The sequence below is a fragment of the Capra hircus genome, chromosome 17 (genome assembly GCF_001704415.2).
Source record: "Capra hircus breed San Clemente chromosome 17, ASM170441v1, whole genome shotgun sequence".
NCBI classification, from domain to species: Eukaryota; Metazoa; Chordata; class Mammalia; order Artiodactyla; family Bovidae; genus Capra; species Capra hircus.
This window is the reverse complement of record NC_030824.1, coordinates 4,859,896-4,876,828: the sequence shown is the minus strand read 5'-3', so window position 1 is coordinate 4,876,828 and position 16,933 is coordinate 4,859,896. Positions and strand designations below refer to the sequence as shown.

The 16,933-nt window shown below is 53.2% G+C and overlaps 1 protein-coding gene across 2 annotated transcripts in view; it reads right to left on the bottom strand.

The window, feature by feature from the left end:
- TPST2 (tyrosylprotein sulfotransferase 2) overlaps window positions 1-16,933 on the bottom strand; it is a 56,107-nt gene that overhangs the window by 18,652 nt on the left and 20,522 nt on the right. Inside the window, exons 2-3 of one of the 2 annotated variants that reach the window (XM_018061059.1) lie at window positions 8,391-8,577; window positions 3,601-3,672 (exon numbers count right to left, since the gene is read on the bottom strand). The gene's annotated coding sequence lies outside the window, so the exon portion shown is untranslated. The remainder of the gene's footprint in view (window positions 1-3,600; window positions 3,673-8,390; window positions 8,578-16,933) is intronic. The other variant, XM_018061057.1, reaches the window with a different exon arrangement.

Genomic DNA, 16,933 nt, shown 5'->3' with positions numbered 1-16,933 from the left:
GCTATTCACAGTCACCCGGCTGGGAAGTGGCCAAGCTGTGGTCCGTGATCAGGACCCAGGGCAAGGGTTAGGAGCCGGGTCTGTGTCTGCCTGTGCAGGAGATGCTTTTCAGAAGCTGCAAAATATCCTGGGGCCTGGGCTTTTTCCAGAATCGCTGTCCATTCATTCAGCCTTCCCTCAATCAATGCTTAGGAAACAATGAAAGGTGCCAAGCTGGAGGCTGGAGACAGGACAGTGGACAAGACTGCCAGGCCTGTGGCCTCAAGGAGCCTATGTCCTAGCAGTGGATGGAGATGACTTACAAGCTCCGGCCAGACTATGACACCAGCTTCCAAGGAAATGAGCTGGACACCACAAGCAGGATCAAGAAGGGGCGGGAGGAGGGAGGTCAAGGAAGACTTCTTGGAGGAGGTAACACTCAAGCTGAGACCCGGATGAGGAGGAGCTGGCTATGTGAAGATGTGAGGGAAGGGGTGGGGGGCTCCAGGCAGAGGGAAGAGAGAGCAAAACTCCAGGATGGGGGAGGATTTAGGGTGCTCAAGAACCTAGGAGAGGAGGCTACTGGGGCCAGAGGGGAGGGAGGGGGGAGATGGGGAAGGAGCTGGACTTACTCTCAGGGCAGCCCCTGCAGAGAGGGCCTGCAGGGGTGAGAATGGAGGCTGGGAGGTCAGCCAGGAGGGCCCTGCCCGCATTCTGGGAGACTTAGGGATGTGTAGACTGTAGGGCTGATGGGGGAACGGGGGAGGGAATGATATGGGACCTGAACCAAGCTCCTTACCCCTTGTAAATGTCACTGCGAAAGTTGATCAGACCCAATGCCAATTCTTTAGGTTAGGCACTGGTCTTGAAAAGCAGGGGTCCACCCAGCCCAGCCCCTCCCCCTTCTCCAGTCACTCAAACCTCACATCTACCCTCCTCCCCCCATTCACTCTCAAGGTCCTTTGATTATGCAACCTCAGCTCCGAAGGTGCAGACTCAGATGCTGGAGAGGCAGCCCTCCTCCAGCCACCCCAGCTCTTCTCTGTGTCTCCCCCACTGGGTTTCAGAGCCTTTGTTTCCTCTCTCACCTCTTTCTAGAATCAAAGTTAAGCTCGAGGCCTCTGGGCATTCGAGGAGTCAGACAGACCTGGGTTCAGATCCCAGCTCTGCCACTTCCTCTGCGGCTGAGCTCGGGCAACAGACTCCACCTCTCTGAGCCTCATCTGTAAAATGGGTCTAAGAGTGTCCACTTCGAAGGGCTGAACACTAACCAGCCTCTAAGAACTTAAGATGTTCCCAGCACATAGGGAGCATCTGAAAGAATATTAGCCATGATCACTGGTTATTCATTCACTCCAACATTTCATGAGTTCCTACTGTGTGCGGGAGTCGGGCTATGGAGCTAAGTAAGAGACACAGACTCAGCTCCCCAGCTCTACTTGGACTATGGGCCCACATCAGGTAGGGGTGATGGGTTCTACCTGTGTAGGTGCGGGAGGGCTGCCTATAGGAGGCAGCCTTCCTGCCGAGTTACGAGCAGTGGACAGGTGGTGTTTTGAATAGCTGGGTGGAGCAGAGAGAGAAGGGAACAGCCAGGGCAAAGTCACAGGCAGGAGAGAACCTAGCATGATGGGAGGCGGGGTGGAGTCTGGGCAGGTGTTCAGCCGAAACCACTGAAGGCCCCGGTGCACAGCTGGACCAACCCTCCCACAAGGGCTTGGACTACCTGGGGCCCCTCAGGCCAGATCAAGTGGAAAAGAAACATCAAAGCTGAAAAAAACACACCATCTCAGGCCAGGGCTCGAAACTGCTGAGAGGCCCTGGCATTTCCTGGCCATGTGGCTTTGGGAGAGTCACTTCCCCCATCTAAGCCACAGTTTCCTCAGCTGCAAAAAGGGGTGGGTCTGATGACCTCAAAGGCTGCCGTGAGGGTTCTAGAAGCAACTGGCAAAGTGAAGATGAGTCTCATCTGGGGGTCGCTGGCTTCACTGAGCACTGAAAAATAGCTGGGGACCCTCTTCCAAGAAACACGAGCCTACCGTCAATTGTTGGCGGTTCATGGGTACCCTGGATTCCGGGTTGGGGTAGGGAAATCTGATGCCAAAGCTGCTTTCTGGGCAGAGGCAGGCTGTATAGGACACAAAGGCACTCAGAAATCCCTCCAAGGTGCCCTCAGCTTCGTTAAGTGCTCAGTGAAATTCTGTCTGTAGCCCGGAGACTAGCAATCTGCCAAAGATGATTATTTCAGTGTCGATGGCCCTGGTGGAGCGTCCATCACACTTTAGCTAGAATTACTGCAACCCCTTTTTCTTCCTGACACTTGGTGGGGAGGGAGAGACTGCAGTTTAGGGAATAGAAGAGGGGACGATTTAGGAAAGTGGTTTCCAGAAAAGACAGACACGGTGTGCCTGCCACTGTGAGTGTGTGTGTGTGCACACACATGCATATGTGTGCATGTGTGTCCCCTGAGCTTACGTGTGGAGTTGGAAGCGATCCGGATACTAAATACCAGAGGGGAAAGCCTGTATGAAGGGACAGACAGAATTTTAAAGCTGTTATCAACTCCCGAGTCTTGCTTAATGCTGAGCATTCATTCGGCTATAGCGCTTTAAAACAAAGCCCGGAGCTGTATATTTTTTACACTTACTGAGCACATCCTCAGCTAAAGTTTATTTCATGCATCACCTAGTGGGATCCCTTCTGCCACCTCTGGGTGGAGCATGCCTCCCGCTCAGCAAGCAGCTCAGAAAGGGGAGGCCCCTTGCCTGAGACGGGTCAGGGTCAGATTAGGGGCTGAGGCCCGCTGTTCACGGTCCTCAGAGCAGACCCAGCAAGGGGCTCATCTCTGGGCCTGTCTCTGCCACTGGGAGAAGACAGCGCAAAGCGGGCAGGTTAGACGTGAGCAGGAGACAGCAAAGACCAGCAGGGCAGCTTGAGAAGCAAAGGCAGGGCGCCCTGGCAGAGAGAAAGCCGCTGGGAACCTAAGAGTGCAGGTAGCTTCCAAACCACCCAGAACCACAGACCCCATTCCCTCCAGGAGGGGCCAGCGGGCCCAGCCTAGGGCCCGAGGCCTGCCCTCCACTCCCCACCACGCCAAACTCCATCAGGGGCAGTGAAGTTGGTGGCTAAGAGCCTCAGACTCAGGAGTCCTGCAACCCCGGGTTCAAATCCAGCCCCTGCCACTTGGAGCTGGACAGCTGGACGAGGGACCTCAGCCCTCTGAGCTTCGGTTTTCTCCTCTAGGAAAGGTGGGCTGATAAGAACCTTTTCTCGGGGAGCTATCATGAGATGTGGGGATGTTTTGCGTGAGGGGCTGAGAAAACATGCCAAGAATGCTGGTGCTGGACACCAGAGAGCGGGGAGGTGTTTAGATTCTGGCCGCGCCTTGAATCGGCTCAGTGATGCCGGTTAAGTCCCTGCCTGCCCAGCAGTAAAATTTCCCTAAGCAATGAGGCCTGCCCTCTCCACGCTGCCGGGGTCCAGCTTGGTCAGGCACTGGGTTTCTGACAGAGAGTGACCTGGCGGAGTCTGATCAGCTGCCCGATCGTGGAGGCTGGGCCGTGGGGGTGCCGAGGGTTTTCTCAGAAGCCGGGACTCTGGGGGCCCGTGGGGAGCACTCACCTTCCCTGGACACGCTCATCCCTGGGCTCTGCTGCTCGTGGCTGCTCGCCAGGACGGTCCACCAGCTGAGCCCTACGGAGGCAGAGGAGATACCGCGTTAGGCGTGTGTGCTACGGGGAGGGGCCGGGCCCCCCAGAGGGGCGGAGGAGGGGTGCTCGGCTTCGCCCCACAGTGATCTGGCAAGTGAGCAGCAGAGCAGGGACAGGCCACCTCAGGCCAAGATGCTGAAGCTGGGGTCTAGAATCACCAATTCAGCTAGGGAATGAACTGGCCCACTTCTCAGGCAGCAAGTTGTGGGCTGAGAATCTGAGCAGCAGTGGGTCTCTGCCTATCAGGCCCTCCCTTCTTCCTGGCCCAGGGGCCTTGAACTTCAGGGAAAGTAAATATCACTAGACGCAACCGCCACCACCATACCTACCTCTAGTCACCATCTGGGACTGCTGGGCACGATCGAACAGGCTACGCACTGCCCAACTCCAAGGGGCACTGTGCACCCAGTCTATGATACGGCGCCCCCTGGAGGTGAACAGCGCCTTGCTCTCACCACCGAACACGAACTGAACGCCTACTGTGTGAGCGCGTGTGTGTTCAGTTGCTCAGTTGTGTCCGACTCTCTGTGACCCTGTGGATATAGCCTGCCACAAGGTACTATGTGAGTGCCGTGTGCCATTTAATCCCCCAATGAAAGGATGATGCTCTCAACTGTGTAAAGTGAGAAAATGACAGCCAGAGGCAGAGCAACTGACTCCGGGAACCAGGGTCACCATCTGAGACTCTGACGCCCAGCTTGTAACTGCATTAAACGAATGGGGCCATGAACTCAGTGGGGGTCGGGGGTGAAGCCTGGCTGACATGCAACCAAGGGAATCCTGTTTTACACCTCACTGCTATATCATTTGGGGGCGGGGAGGCAGATTGTTAATCCAATTCTCACCTCCTCCCATTTTACAGATGGGAAAACTGAGGCTCAGGAGCAGCTATCACTTCACAGACTCACTTCTCTCCTCTTAGTCCCATCCCAGGAGGTGGGGGAGGAGGGAAGAGGGTTGGTGGTGGTTAAGGACGCAGCTCTGGAGTTGGATGACTCTCTGACAAGGTAGATTGTTGTTCTTCTGAGCCTCAGTTTTCCTTTTCTGTAAAATGGGCTGTTGATAGGTTCAAACAGGGTAATAGCACGTACTCAAAAATCTCAGCAATTATTAACACACTGGGAGTAGGCTGTGACTGTTCTTGGGGTCCTATCTCTCTTCCTATTCTCTTATTCTCTGCTTCTACGTTTTGTTTTGTTTTTTTCCCTATCCCTGAAATACCAACCTGATTAGTGTATCTAAACCCAGAAGGAGGACGGTTCCCAGCCCCTGCCCCTCCTCCCAGCTACTGAACACACAGGCCTGGCATTCCGAGGCATGGGCGGCTCCTGGAACAACAACAACAAAAGCAGCATTCGGGACCAGGGCCCTTGAAGCTCTTCCGGAGACCAGATGGCTCCGGCCCAGCTGCCCTCAGGCAGCCCTTGAAATGCCAAGAGAGTTCGAGAGACCTGCCAGGAGGGCAGCTCCCACGGCCCCCTTCAGGGTCGGGGACGGGCCGTCAGGGCCTTTGATCACTGAAGAGCTTCGACTCCAACAAGACGCACTAGCCACAGGTCACGATTTAAATTTGTTAAAATTAAATAAAATTTAAAATTCAGCTCCTTACTGACATTGGTCACATTTTCAGAGCCCAGAGGCCCCCTGGGGGCTACCGTACTGGCCATGGCAGATTTAGGATGGGGTCAGCACGTGATGACCCTTGGGTCGAATCCACCCGTCAGCTTATTTTGTGAGGTCTGTGAGCAAAGAGTGATCTTGACTTTTTTTTTTTTAAGGGAAAGAGGAGGAAGAGGATGAGTTGGGAGGGGAGAGGAGAAGCAGCAGCAACAAGAAAAACCATTTTGCAAAACCTGAAATATTTACTATCTGGTCATTTATAAAAAAGGGCTTCCCAGGTGGTGCAAGTGGTAAGGAACCTGCCTGCCAAAGCAGAAGACCTACGAGACGTGGGTTCAATCCCTGGGTCGGGAAGAGCCCCTTGGAGGAGGGCACGGCAACCCACTCCAGTATTCTTGCCTGGAGAATCCCGTGGACAGGGGAGCCTGGCGGGCTACAGTCCATAGGGCTGCACAGCGTTGGACACGACTGAAGTGACTTGGCATGCACGCGTGCATTTACACAAACAGTCTGCTGAGCTAGACTACTCCTATCATTCACCCAAAGGTCCACAGTCACTCCCCTACATATAACGAGGTCCATTCCCAGTATGCATTCAAAAGTCCCACAAGGTTAGCCTCGGTATCCCAGCTCATACAATCAGCTATACCACTGCTGCCTCTACGCTTGCTTCCAGACATCCTGGGCTTGAAATAGAGATGCTGTACCCCCGGACTCTGTACAGTACTGAACGGTAAAGTGAACAAAAGCACAACCACTTGTAACAGATGCACACACGTGACAATGGACGCCAGACACTGACTTAAGTGGCTGGACACGCGAACACAGTTCACATCTTTGAAAGCGTGCAACGTGGAAGTTCGTCTGTAGGGCACAGTGGAGACCCGGGAGACACAGCGAGAGCTTCCTTGGTGGCTCAGCGGTGAAGAATCTGCCCGCCAGTGCAGGAGACAGAGGTTCTGATCCGGGAAGATCCCACATGCTGCAGAGCAACTAAGTCCGCGGGCCACAACCACTGAGCCTGTGCTCTAGAGCCCACTGGCCGCAACTCCTGAAGCCCGTGTGTCTAGACCCCGTGCTCCACAAGAGCAGCCACTGTGATGAGCAGCCTGCACCCCGCAGGAAGAGCAGCCCCCGCTCACCGCACTAAAGGAAAGCCCTCACAGCAGCAGACACCCAGCACTGCCAAAGATAAACAAATAAATTATATCAAGAAGACACAGGAGAGGGGTGGGGGGGAGTCAATGAGCCCTCCTTTTCTCGTAGGAAGAAAATCAGAATTTATTGAGCGCCACTGTATCCCTAACACTAGACCAAGGGCTTTCCACGCCTCTACCTCATTTTAGCCTCACAACAGCTCAGTGGCAGGGTGGAGCAGGGAGGGGGCTCTCTAATTTACGATGACAAAAGGCCCATGGGGGTGCAGGGTAAGCACAGCTACACCAAAAAGCAAATCCGCCAAATCAATCGGACCAATCAGCAGACACAAACCCCGGGTAAGAAGACAGCGGTGGTAGGCGAGAGCATTTTTCCCCGAACACATACTTTCACGGCGTTTTTCTATGGTCTTGATCTATAGAATAATAAAACAACCAGTATTTTTTTTTTAGTCCTATGCCAGCCACAGTAGGGAGGGTCAGACTGAAGGGGCTCCAATCCTGGCTCCACCAGTTACTGGTGGTATGACCTTGGCAAGTCACTTAACGTCTCTGAGCCTCAGTTTCTTCATCTGTAAAATGGGGACGACAACAAGACCTCCTAGAAGGCTCACGTGAGGCACCCGGGCCCTTGAAATGTGGCCAGTGTAAATGTGGAAGTAGCCTCATAGGAGTCCTGGGAAGTATAAATAAGTTAGAGAATGTTAGAACAGAGTCTGGCACGTAGAAAGTGTGCTTTACTAAGAGGGAAAGCCAGTTTCTAAATCTGGCTCTGTCTTCATGATGACACGGCTCAGAAGATGAGCCAGCAGTGAGGATGAGCAAGGATTTCACATCACTCTCTTTCCACTGACCCATGGGCTGCCCTGAGTGACCACCAGAAGCAAGGGGAGGGGGCAGTGATGGACCATCGTCAAGACACCTTCAGACCTGGACTCATTCATTCCACAAATGTTTACTGAACACCTACTGTGCTTGGAAGCAGACGTTGTAACACATCAGGGCTGGCACCCCAGGGCCCTGCCCTCACGGAGATGATGCTTTGGCACAGAGCCAGGAAACCAGCATGCCAGATAACTGCACCCGTGACTGTGATAAACGAGCGGTACCCGAGGTAGGAGGGGGAGACGTGCCCTAAGGCGCCAAAGCTCAGCAGATGAAGAGTTCCCAAACTGGGGGCGGGGGGAGGGCTGGAGCACAGGACGCCAGCTCAGGGGGCAGGCCACGGCACTTATAAGAGTAGCCTTGGAGGGGTACCTGGTACCCCCGTGCCAGAGCTCAGCCATCAGCCTTGCGAGCCCTCTCTGTGGGAACAAGCTCCCAAGCATTCCATCACCATGGAGACCACCTACCCCTCTGGGGCCCAGTGACCTCGCCACCCCAAGCCTCCAAGGAGATTTAGGGAGACTGGGGTTCCCCCTTCAGGATCCCTGGGGATCAGAGACCTCTGACCTGCTCTAGAGGGAAACCAGCCAAGAAAAGCCTGCCAGAATCCAGTGGAGCAAGAGGAAGAGACAAAAAGGATAATTCTGCAGCTTTAAGGGGTGAGGCTTGAGCATAAGAAACACGTGGGGTGATTCAAGAGAGAAGAAGAAAAGGCAGGCAGGTGAGCGGCCTTAGAAATATCAGCTCATACAAGCCCTGACTGTACGCCAGGTACTGAGCTGAGAGCTTCACATGTATCACGGAGGCTCTGCCTCACTAGCTCTGTCCATGACCCCATCTGACTCTCCCGTATTAACCATCTCTTCACTGATCCTCAGAGAGGTAAGTTCCTCTGGCCAAGGCCACACAACAGGTTAGCACAGGAGCTAACAGGAAAACCCAAATCTCTCTCCAGAGCCCGTGCTCCTAGACTTGAGTTTCCTGAGTTTCCTCATTCATTCCACAAATGTTTACTGAGCTTTGCATTTTCTTTTTTTACCTAAAACATCAAAGCAGGGCCCACGCCTGCCACCCTGCCTCAATCTTGGAGGCCCAGTTCAGCACCCTGTTGGCACAAGCTCACGGTGGGGGGTCACATCCCAGCTCTTGCACTCGTATGTCAGGGATCCTGGGTCAATCCAGCTTGCGGAGCCTCAGTACTGCCATCTGAGAATGGGCGTTAACACCTGGAACAAAGAGTCACGAGGAATTCCTTAGCATCACCGCACCCAGCACACATGTGCAAACCCGCTAGCACTGAGTACGATCACTGTCATCACCGCACGGGGAGGGAGACTGGAGGGAACCTGTAGAGAAACAGGCCAGTGGTTTGGTGAGGCAGGGTGGGCACACTTCTGGGAAGGGCCAGGAAAGCCAAGGATTTTGCCGAGTGGGCCAGAGGGTCTGTCACGGCTGGACAGACCACTCGGCCTCTGCGCTATGAGAGCAGCCAGAGAAATACACGTGGCTGGGTTCCAGGAAAGACTCTTTACAGCATCAGGCGGCGACCCTGATGTGCCCCTCAGGCTATCCTGTGCGAAGGCCCGGCTCTGTCTGAACTCCCAGGGGAACTGGGACAAACCCACAAAATGCAGATGCAGAGGGTCAACGTGGAAGCTGGTGTATATTTGGGCTGGAACAGCCAGGGGCAGGACTCAGGCAGCCGGCCTCTGGTGAGAAAAATGGACAACTCAAGAAAGTTTATTTTTTAGAAGAGAGGTATGCACGCATGTGGGGTCATCCACTGTCTGGCCTGTCACCAAGGAAAGATTTAAGGAGAGCGACCTGTGTGTGCCTGGCCCTTCGATGGGCATTTTGCCTCTAACAACAACCTGGGGAGTTGAGGGAGGCACTCTTATTAGCCCCAGTCGACAGAGGGGGAAGCTGAGGCTCACAGAAGTAAAGAGTTCAGGGAAAGGTCACACAGAGAGCAACGAGCTCAGCCTGCAGTGGAACCAGCTCTGTCTGATCCCAGAGGCCAAGCTCTTTAACCGTCACCCCCAAAGCCCTGCCCTGCTCCACACACAGACGGGGACCATGTGTGTCCACGGTCAGGCAGCTGCCTGGGACATGGCTGGCTTGGCCTCCCAGCTCCCAGGGTGCAGCCTTGCCTCCAGCGTCTGGCGTGGCCCAGCTCTGCTCTGTGCTTCCTGTTCGGGAACACACGGGCCGGGCCTGATAAAGAGTATAAACAGGAAAGGGCCAGGGTGACCTTGCAGGGCCTGGGGCTTCCTGCGCCTGCACACCACACACACACCTACACACCCACACCCAAGCCTGTCTCCACTCCTCTGCCTGGAAGTGTCCAGAAGTAGGGGTAGAGGGGGTGGGAGGATCATCACACCAGGCTCTGTGTCCTGGTTCTGGGGATCACTAGCAACGCAGCCCTGGCTGGAGCAGAGGGAGCAGACAGCCGTGTTACACAACTGAGTCCTAAACTGGGCCTCAGTTTGCTCATCTGTGAACTGGGGATGCGAACACCCGCGCTAAGGATTCAACAAATGAACTGACAGCTCTGAGCTTCGTTGCTGCGCCACTGTTACTTCCTCCCTTTAAGGTGGTTCAAAACTTCCACGCATCAGAATTACCTGAAACTGTTAACAGACAGATTCCTGGGGCCTGTCGCCAAATAATCTGATTTGGAAGTTACAGACTTCTCGAGCTCTGCCCCTCCCCTGGCTCTACAAATCACTACATGGGGCACTGGATTCAGCATTTGAGGACTATTTACTGGCTGGGCACTGGAATGGGCCCAGTGTGGGGGCCAAGAGCCAGACAGGTCCAGGAGCAATCTAGGCTCACTTAGGAAGCAAGTACAGGGAAGTAGAAAGGAAACCAGTTATAGTCTGGCTAAGAACACAGTGATGAAGATCAGTGACACAGTCACCTAGCCAGCACAGACAAATTAAATAAACCAAGATAAATATTTTAAAGAAATTTTAGAGGAGAATGTTAACATTAAAAAAAAAAAGAAGTGCGGAGGGCAATCAGGGACCAGAGTGGGGGTGACCTCGGCACACGTGGCCCCCAGGGGAAGCAGGACAAGGTGTCTACATCTCCCAGCACCCCGGGTGCGCACCTGCCGCTGCTCCGGGCCCCTAGTGGCGTCCTCTCCTCTCCTCTCCCCAGCCCTCAGTCTCCTCATCTGTAAAATGGGGCCAGCAGCACTCACCAGCAAGGGCTGTGGTGAGGACTTCAGTGAGATGGAGGCTTACCCGTGAGAAGATAAGAGCGGGGGATGCTGCCGCCCTTTGGTAATTATGGGTCCCATGTAAATCTGAGAGAAGGAAGCAGCCATGGCGGGGGTGGGGGTGGGGGCAAGAGGCTGGGGAAAGGAGGTCAGCAGGCTCCAGGAAGGCCAAGCAAGGAGCTTGGGGTTTATCCCGAGGGCAGAGGGAAGTGGCGAGTGCTGACGCGACTAAGGTCTGGGAGGGGGCATGGGCTTTTTCTAGCACACGATGGCTTAGAAGCTGAGGGCAGGAGGCCAGGCGAGAAGTGCCGGGGGGCCCAGGGACCAGCTCAGAGGAGATGCGATGGAGGACAGAGTGGAGGAGGCGGCCCAGAGGCCAGATGGTCTGGGCCGCAGGAGGTGACTCAGAGACCCCACTCTAGCCTCAGCTCACAGCCTGTCTTCCCCTGGGCCTCATCGGCCTCTCCGTCAAATGAGAGCAAGGGGTCTGCATGGCAGGTAGGACAGGGTGAGGAAACCACTGCCCTGGACTGCAAAACTTACAGGGGCATCCCCCAAACTCATATTCAGGATCGACAACGTTCAAATGCCACATTTACAAATGCCAGCCATATGCAGAGACGTGGATGGACCGAGGGACCGACAGAGAGCGCAAAGTAAGACAGAAAGAGAGAAACAAGTATCATATATCAACACATGTATGTGGAATCTAGAGAAACGGTACAGATGATCTTATCTGCAAAGCAGAAATAGAGACGCAGATGCAGAGAATAAATGTATGGACGCCAAGGGGGGAAGAGGGGAGGAATGACCTGGGAGACCGGAATTGACATACACACGTGCCTGCTCAGTCACGTGCGACTCTGCGACCCCAGGGACTGTAGCCCTCCAGGCTCCTCTGTCCATGGGATTTCCCAGGCAAGACTACTTGGAGTGGGCTGTCATCTCCTTCTCCAGGGGATCTTTCAGACCCAGGAATCAAACCCAAGTCTCCTGCGACTCCTCACTGGCAGGCGGACTCTTTAGCGCTGAGTCACACTACTCTGTACAAAATAGCTAACTCATGAGAATACTGTGGAGCATAGGGGGCTCTCCTTGGTACTCTGTGGTGTCCTAAATGGGAAGGAGATCCAAAAAAGAGGATTTATATACATATAAATATATATATATAAATATGTGATATATATATGTGGGATATACATATATATGTGAATGGCTGATTCACTTTGCTGTACAGCAGAAACTAACACAACATTGTAAAGCAACCATATTCCAGTTAAAAAAAAAAAACTGCCAGTAAAACACAGTGACAAAGGAAACATCACATTTTTAAATAGGATAAATAACGGTGCTAGCTAAGTTGTATTAGAGCCTGAGGCAGAAGGAAAACAAGTCAGTAGTACTAATCCTGTCTTTATTGTTGACATATTGTTCATCACGGATTTTTTTAATCAATTTAGATTTCTTTTGGAGGGGTGTGTAATAGCTTCACCGAGACTGAATTCACGTATCATACAATTCACCTATTTAAAGTGTATAATTCAACGGTTTTAAGTGCGTTTACAGAGTCATGCTAACACTTCCACAATCAATTTTCGAGTATCTTCATCAGCCCAAGGATAAGCCCCACGCTCGAGCAGCACCCCCAACCCCCTCCTCCCCCCAGCCCCTGGCAACCACCCTGTGACTTTTCCTCCTCTGAACATTTCAGACAAACGGAAAAACAGAACACAGGGTTTTCAGCTGCTTTACATTTAGCATAATGCTCTCAAGGTTCACCCTTTATTTGGGTTTTTAAAATTTGCATTAAAACAGTACTTGTCTTGATTGCTGAGCTCTGGGCACTTCCTTAAATTCTGTACCTGAGTCCAGTCCCTCATATGCTTAATCTCAGCCCTGGGTTTAGGGGATCTCTCTAGACCAAACTCAGGTTTCTGCAAACCTCAAGTTGAGAGCACAGTTCTGTTCACACTGTACCCACGAAGCCCCCAGGCTGGACAGCAGAGGCTGCGAAGCGCCCCTTGAGGGAATCCACGTGGAGTGGTGGAGTGGCTCCATTAAGCCCCACTCCCTGGAGCGACTCTAACTCCACTTGCCCTGAGAAACTCCACTGCGACGTCTGCTCTGAAAGGAGCGTTTATTGAGCTCTGGCTGTATACATCACAGGTCACCTCCCCACACACCAGGTTCGGCGGGCAGCCCCTTCATTCCCTTTCCTTGAACAGTCACAGCGCACCCCCTCGACAAAACAGGGCCTCTGAGAACACGGGTGGCGAGGCACATGGCACGGTGGCCCAGGGGTCAAAGGCCTGGGTGGAGGGCTGGGAAGGGCCTGGGGCCACGTCCGGCTCTGTCAAAGACAGGCCAGGAGACCTGGGACAGGGTAACGTCAACAGCCTCGGTTTTCCCATCTGTAAAATGGGGCTGAACTGCCTGCCTCAGAGGGTTGCTGTGACGACCACTGAAGCAAATGCTTAGAGCAAGACCCGGCAGCAGGAGGATTTCAATAAATGCCGGCTCTTAATTTAGCATCATCTCTAATTACACACTAATTAAACATTCCACAGTACAACCATAACAGACATATATACGACCATTAAGAAGGGATTCGTTATTCTGCAGCTGATCTGGGAACATGATGTTTGGTGATAAAAAAGGCTATCCAATTTTATTCTGGTAAGTATTCATGTTAGAAAATACTCCAGAAAGGTATGCCCTAAACTGCTAAATGGAGCTTCATCTATTTCTCCTTTTCTCCCCTCTGAATTTTCTAACTATTCTACAGCAGATATATATTACTGGTGTGATATAAAAGAATGGAAAAATGAAATTGGGGTGATTTCTAGGTTTGCATAATATTGAGATTTTGAGCCTTGGAATGTCGAGCCGGCCTTGGAGAAAGCCCAGTGAAAGCCCAGAGAAGAGAGTCTGCCCAAGGTCACACAGCAAGGTCATGGGGCAGCCAGGCCTGGGTCTTGCTTTCCAGACACCCTGAGCCCGGCTCCTCTCTGCTGACTTGAGTCAGTTCAGTTCATTCGCTCAGTTGTGTCCGACTCTTTGCAACCCCATGGACTGCAGCGCACCAGGCCTCCCTGTCCATCACCAACTCCCAGAGTTTACTCACTCATGTCCATCAAGTCAGTGATGCCATCCAACCATCTCATCCTCTGTCGTCCCCTTCTCCTCCCGCCTTCAATCTTTCCCAGCATCATGGTCTTTTCAAATGAGTCAGTTCTTGGCATCCGGTGGCCCAAGTATTGGAGTTTCAGCTTCAGCATCAGTCCTTGCAATGAATATACAGGGCTGATTTCCTTTAGGTTTGACTGGTTGGATATCCTTGCAGTCTAAGGGACTCTCAAGAGTCTTCTCCAACAGTGCAGTTCAAAAGCATCAATTCTTTGGCACTCAAGCTTTCTTTATAGTCCAGCTCTCACATCCATACGTGACTACTGAAAAAACCATGGCTTTGACTAGACAGACCCTTGTTGGCAAAGTCATGTCTCTGCTTCTTAATATGCTGTCTAGGTTGGTCCTAACTTTCCTTTCAAGGAGCTGGTTCATTCTCCTGCAAAAGCAGGGAGGCTGGCCCCCTGGTAAACAGTCTGGCCCTGGGCTTCCCTGGTGGCTCAGGAGGACACGGGTTCGATCCTTGATAGAGAAGATCCCACATGCAACTAAGCCTGTGTATGCCACAACTTCTGAGCCTGTGCTCTCGAGCCCGGGAAGCTCAACTACTGAAGCGCATGTGCCTCGGGGCCCGGGATCTGCAGCAGGAGGGGCCCCCCCGCAGTAAGAAGCCTCGCCACAACCAGAGTAGCCCCCGCAAAAAGCCATGCAGCAACAAAGACCAAGCACAGCCAGATTTAAGAAAAGTAAATTAACATTCCTTTTTTTTTTTTTTTCCTCGAAGAGAGGCTGGCTCTGGAGTCAGGCTGCAGACCCTAGTGGTGCCAGGAGCTACATGACCTGGGGCAAGGCACTTAACTTTCAAAAGCATCAGTTTCCTCCTCTGTAGGATAAGGCTCAGACACGCCGCAGTACCAAAGGGCTTTTGCAAAGAGTTAAAAACGTTAAAGTGAGTCAAGAACTTTGTACCGAACAGTAGGTACTCTAGGCCTTATTATTACTATGACCAGTACGTGTGTTTGGAATCTAGTAGCGTCACAAAGGATCTTCCGCAGGGCACGGAATGCTAACTCAACAGACGCAGGAAGGAAATTTCAACTTGGGCACTAGGGAGCCACGGAAGGTGTTTGAGCAGGAGAGGAGTACAGGGCTGGCGGCCAGGGTCCACCTAGGGGGACCGTCTCTGCCAAGGGCCTCCATCGCAGGCTCCACAACTGTGGCAGTCCTCCCAGAGCTGCTCGGCCAAACCACAACAACTCCCACTGGGTACAGTCTTGCTGCCTCCAGCCGTGCCCACTTCCTGGGTGCCAGCTAGGCTGGTGAACACCAAGTGATCAACAAGCTGGGGGGGTGTGAGACAGCCCACACAGCCTCGTGTGTGATGACCAGGAGGCCCAGAAGCCTGGAAGGGGCCACAGGGTGGCAGAGAAGGGCCCCTATATTACACCCATGAAGACTGATTTCCAGTCAAGCCTAGCTCCTACTCTGCTGTGTGACCTTGGAAAAGTCCCTGTCCATCTCTGAGCTCAAGTGTGCCCATGTGCAAAGAAGATCCTAACTGATCCGTATGCTTAGGGGCTGCCAGGGGACTGCCACACAATAAAACAGCAGCGGTTTCCTCTCCGTCTGCTTCAGGTGGGAACTCTCACTAACTCTTTGCAACCCCGGAAGTGGGTCCTTGGACTATTTCTGTTTTTTAAGTTCGACTTAATTACTCAGGTCAAAGTTACAACCGCTGTATTTAACAATAACAGAGAACGGGACTTGCCTGGTGGTCCAGTGGCTAAGACTCCACGCTCCCAATGCAGGGAGCCCAAGTTCAATCCTTGGTTGGGGAATTAGATCTTGTATGCATGTCACAATGAAGACCTGGTGCAGCCAAACAAATAAATATTAAGAAAAAAATACCAGAGAAGGATTAAGTCTCCTGGGAGCAAAATCTGCAATTCCATCCTCTTCTGTCTTTTAAGAGGTAAACGCTATCGATCACTGTGGGGAGGAACCCCCCACATACACACCTGCTTTCTGTGAGGTTACAGCCAAAGTCATATCTGAATGGAAACCACACGGGGCCTGTCTCCCACCATCCCAGACACCCATCCTTTCATTCTTCCATTTCCACTTCCCTCCTTCCAGCCACACTGTCCGACTGCACCAGCGGATCTCAGCTGGGGCTGATTTTGAGGGACCGAACAGCAATGTCTGGACATAAGAGTCTGGGCTGTCACAACTAGGGGTCATCGGATGCGTACAGGCCAGAGATGCTCCGATGTCCAGCCCCAAATGCCAGTAAAGCCAGGCCTGAGAGGCTCTGGATCAGACGAATCCTGAAACTGGCTCCAGTCACCCCACACCAGGTCGGGGAGATCCTCCCGTGTCAGCATATGGAGTCTATCATTCAGTAAACCCTGCCTGAACACCCACTGTGCGCCAGGCCCAGCTCTAGTCCAGGGCCGCACTGGCTGACGACACAGGCGAAACCCTGGCACTCACGGGCGGCTGCCATCCTCCCGGGAGGCAGACCCAGCAGCGTGCAGGACCCCAAGAGGCCTCCCTCCTTTCAACAGCTCCGGAGCATCCTAGGCAGGGACAGCTGACATCCATTAGGCCAAAACCTCCCTGATGGACATGCAGGCTGTTTTCCCCTTAGACACAACCCCATCACAAAAGAACGTGCCTCCCTTGCCCATGACCGAGAGGCACCCCAAGGCATCAGCAGGGTCCCCTGGAAGCCTGCTAGTCCCACCCCAGAGGTGCAGAATCAGAGTCTGCATCTTATCCAGCCCCCAGGTATCCCGGGCCTTCCCAGGTGGCGCGGGCAGTAAAGAACCCACCTGCTAACGCAGGAGATGGAAGAGATGTGGGTTCGATCCCTGGGTCAGGAAGATCCCCTGGAGAGGAAGCGGCAACCCACTCCAGGATTCTTGCCTGGGAAACCCCATGGACAGGGAGCCTGGTGGGCTACAGGGTCACACAGCATCAGACGTGACTGAAGCGACCGAGCGCGCACACACGCAGGCGTCCCCATCATATTCAAACTTGAGAAGCACAGCTCCGTACTAAGTAGTTACCTAAAAGCGGTCAGCTGGCTTGGGAGCCACACATCCTGTTTCAGCAGAAAGTGCCCTCCAAAGACCCCCCAACCAGCGATCTGCGATCCACCCGCCACCCCCGCCCCCACCCCGCCATGCGTCTGCACCAACTTTGTATTGTCAGACCTTGCTGTT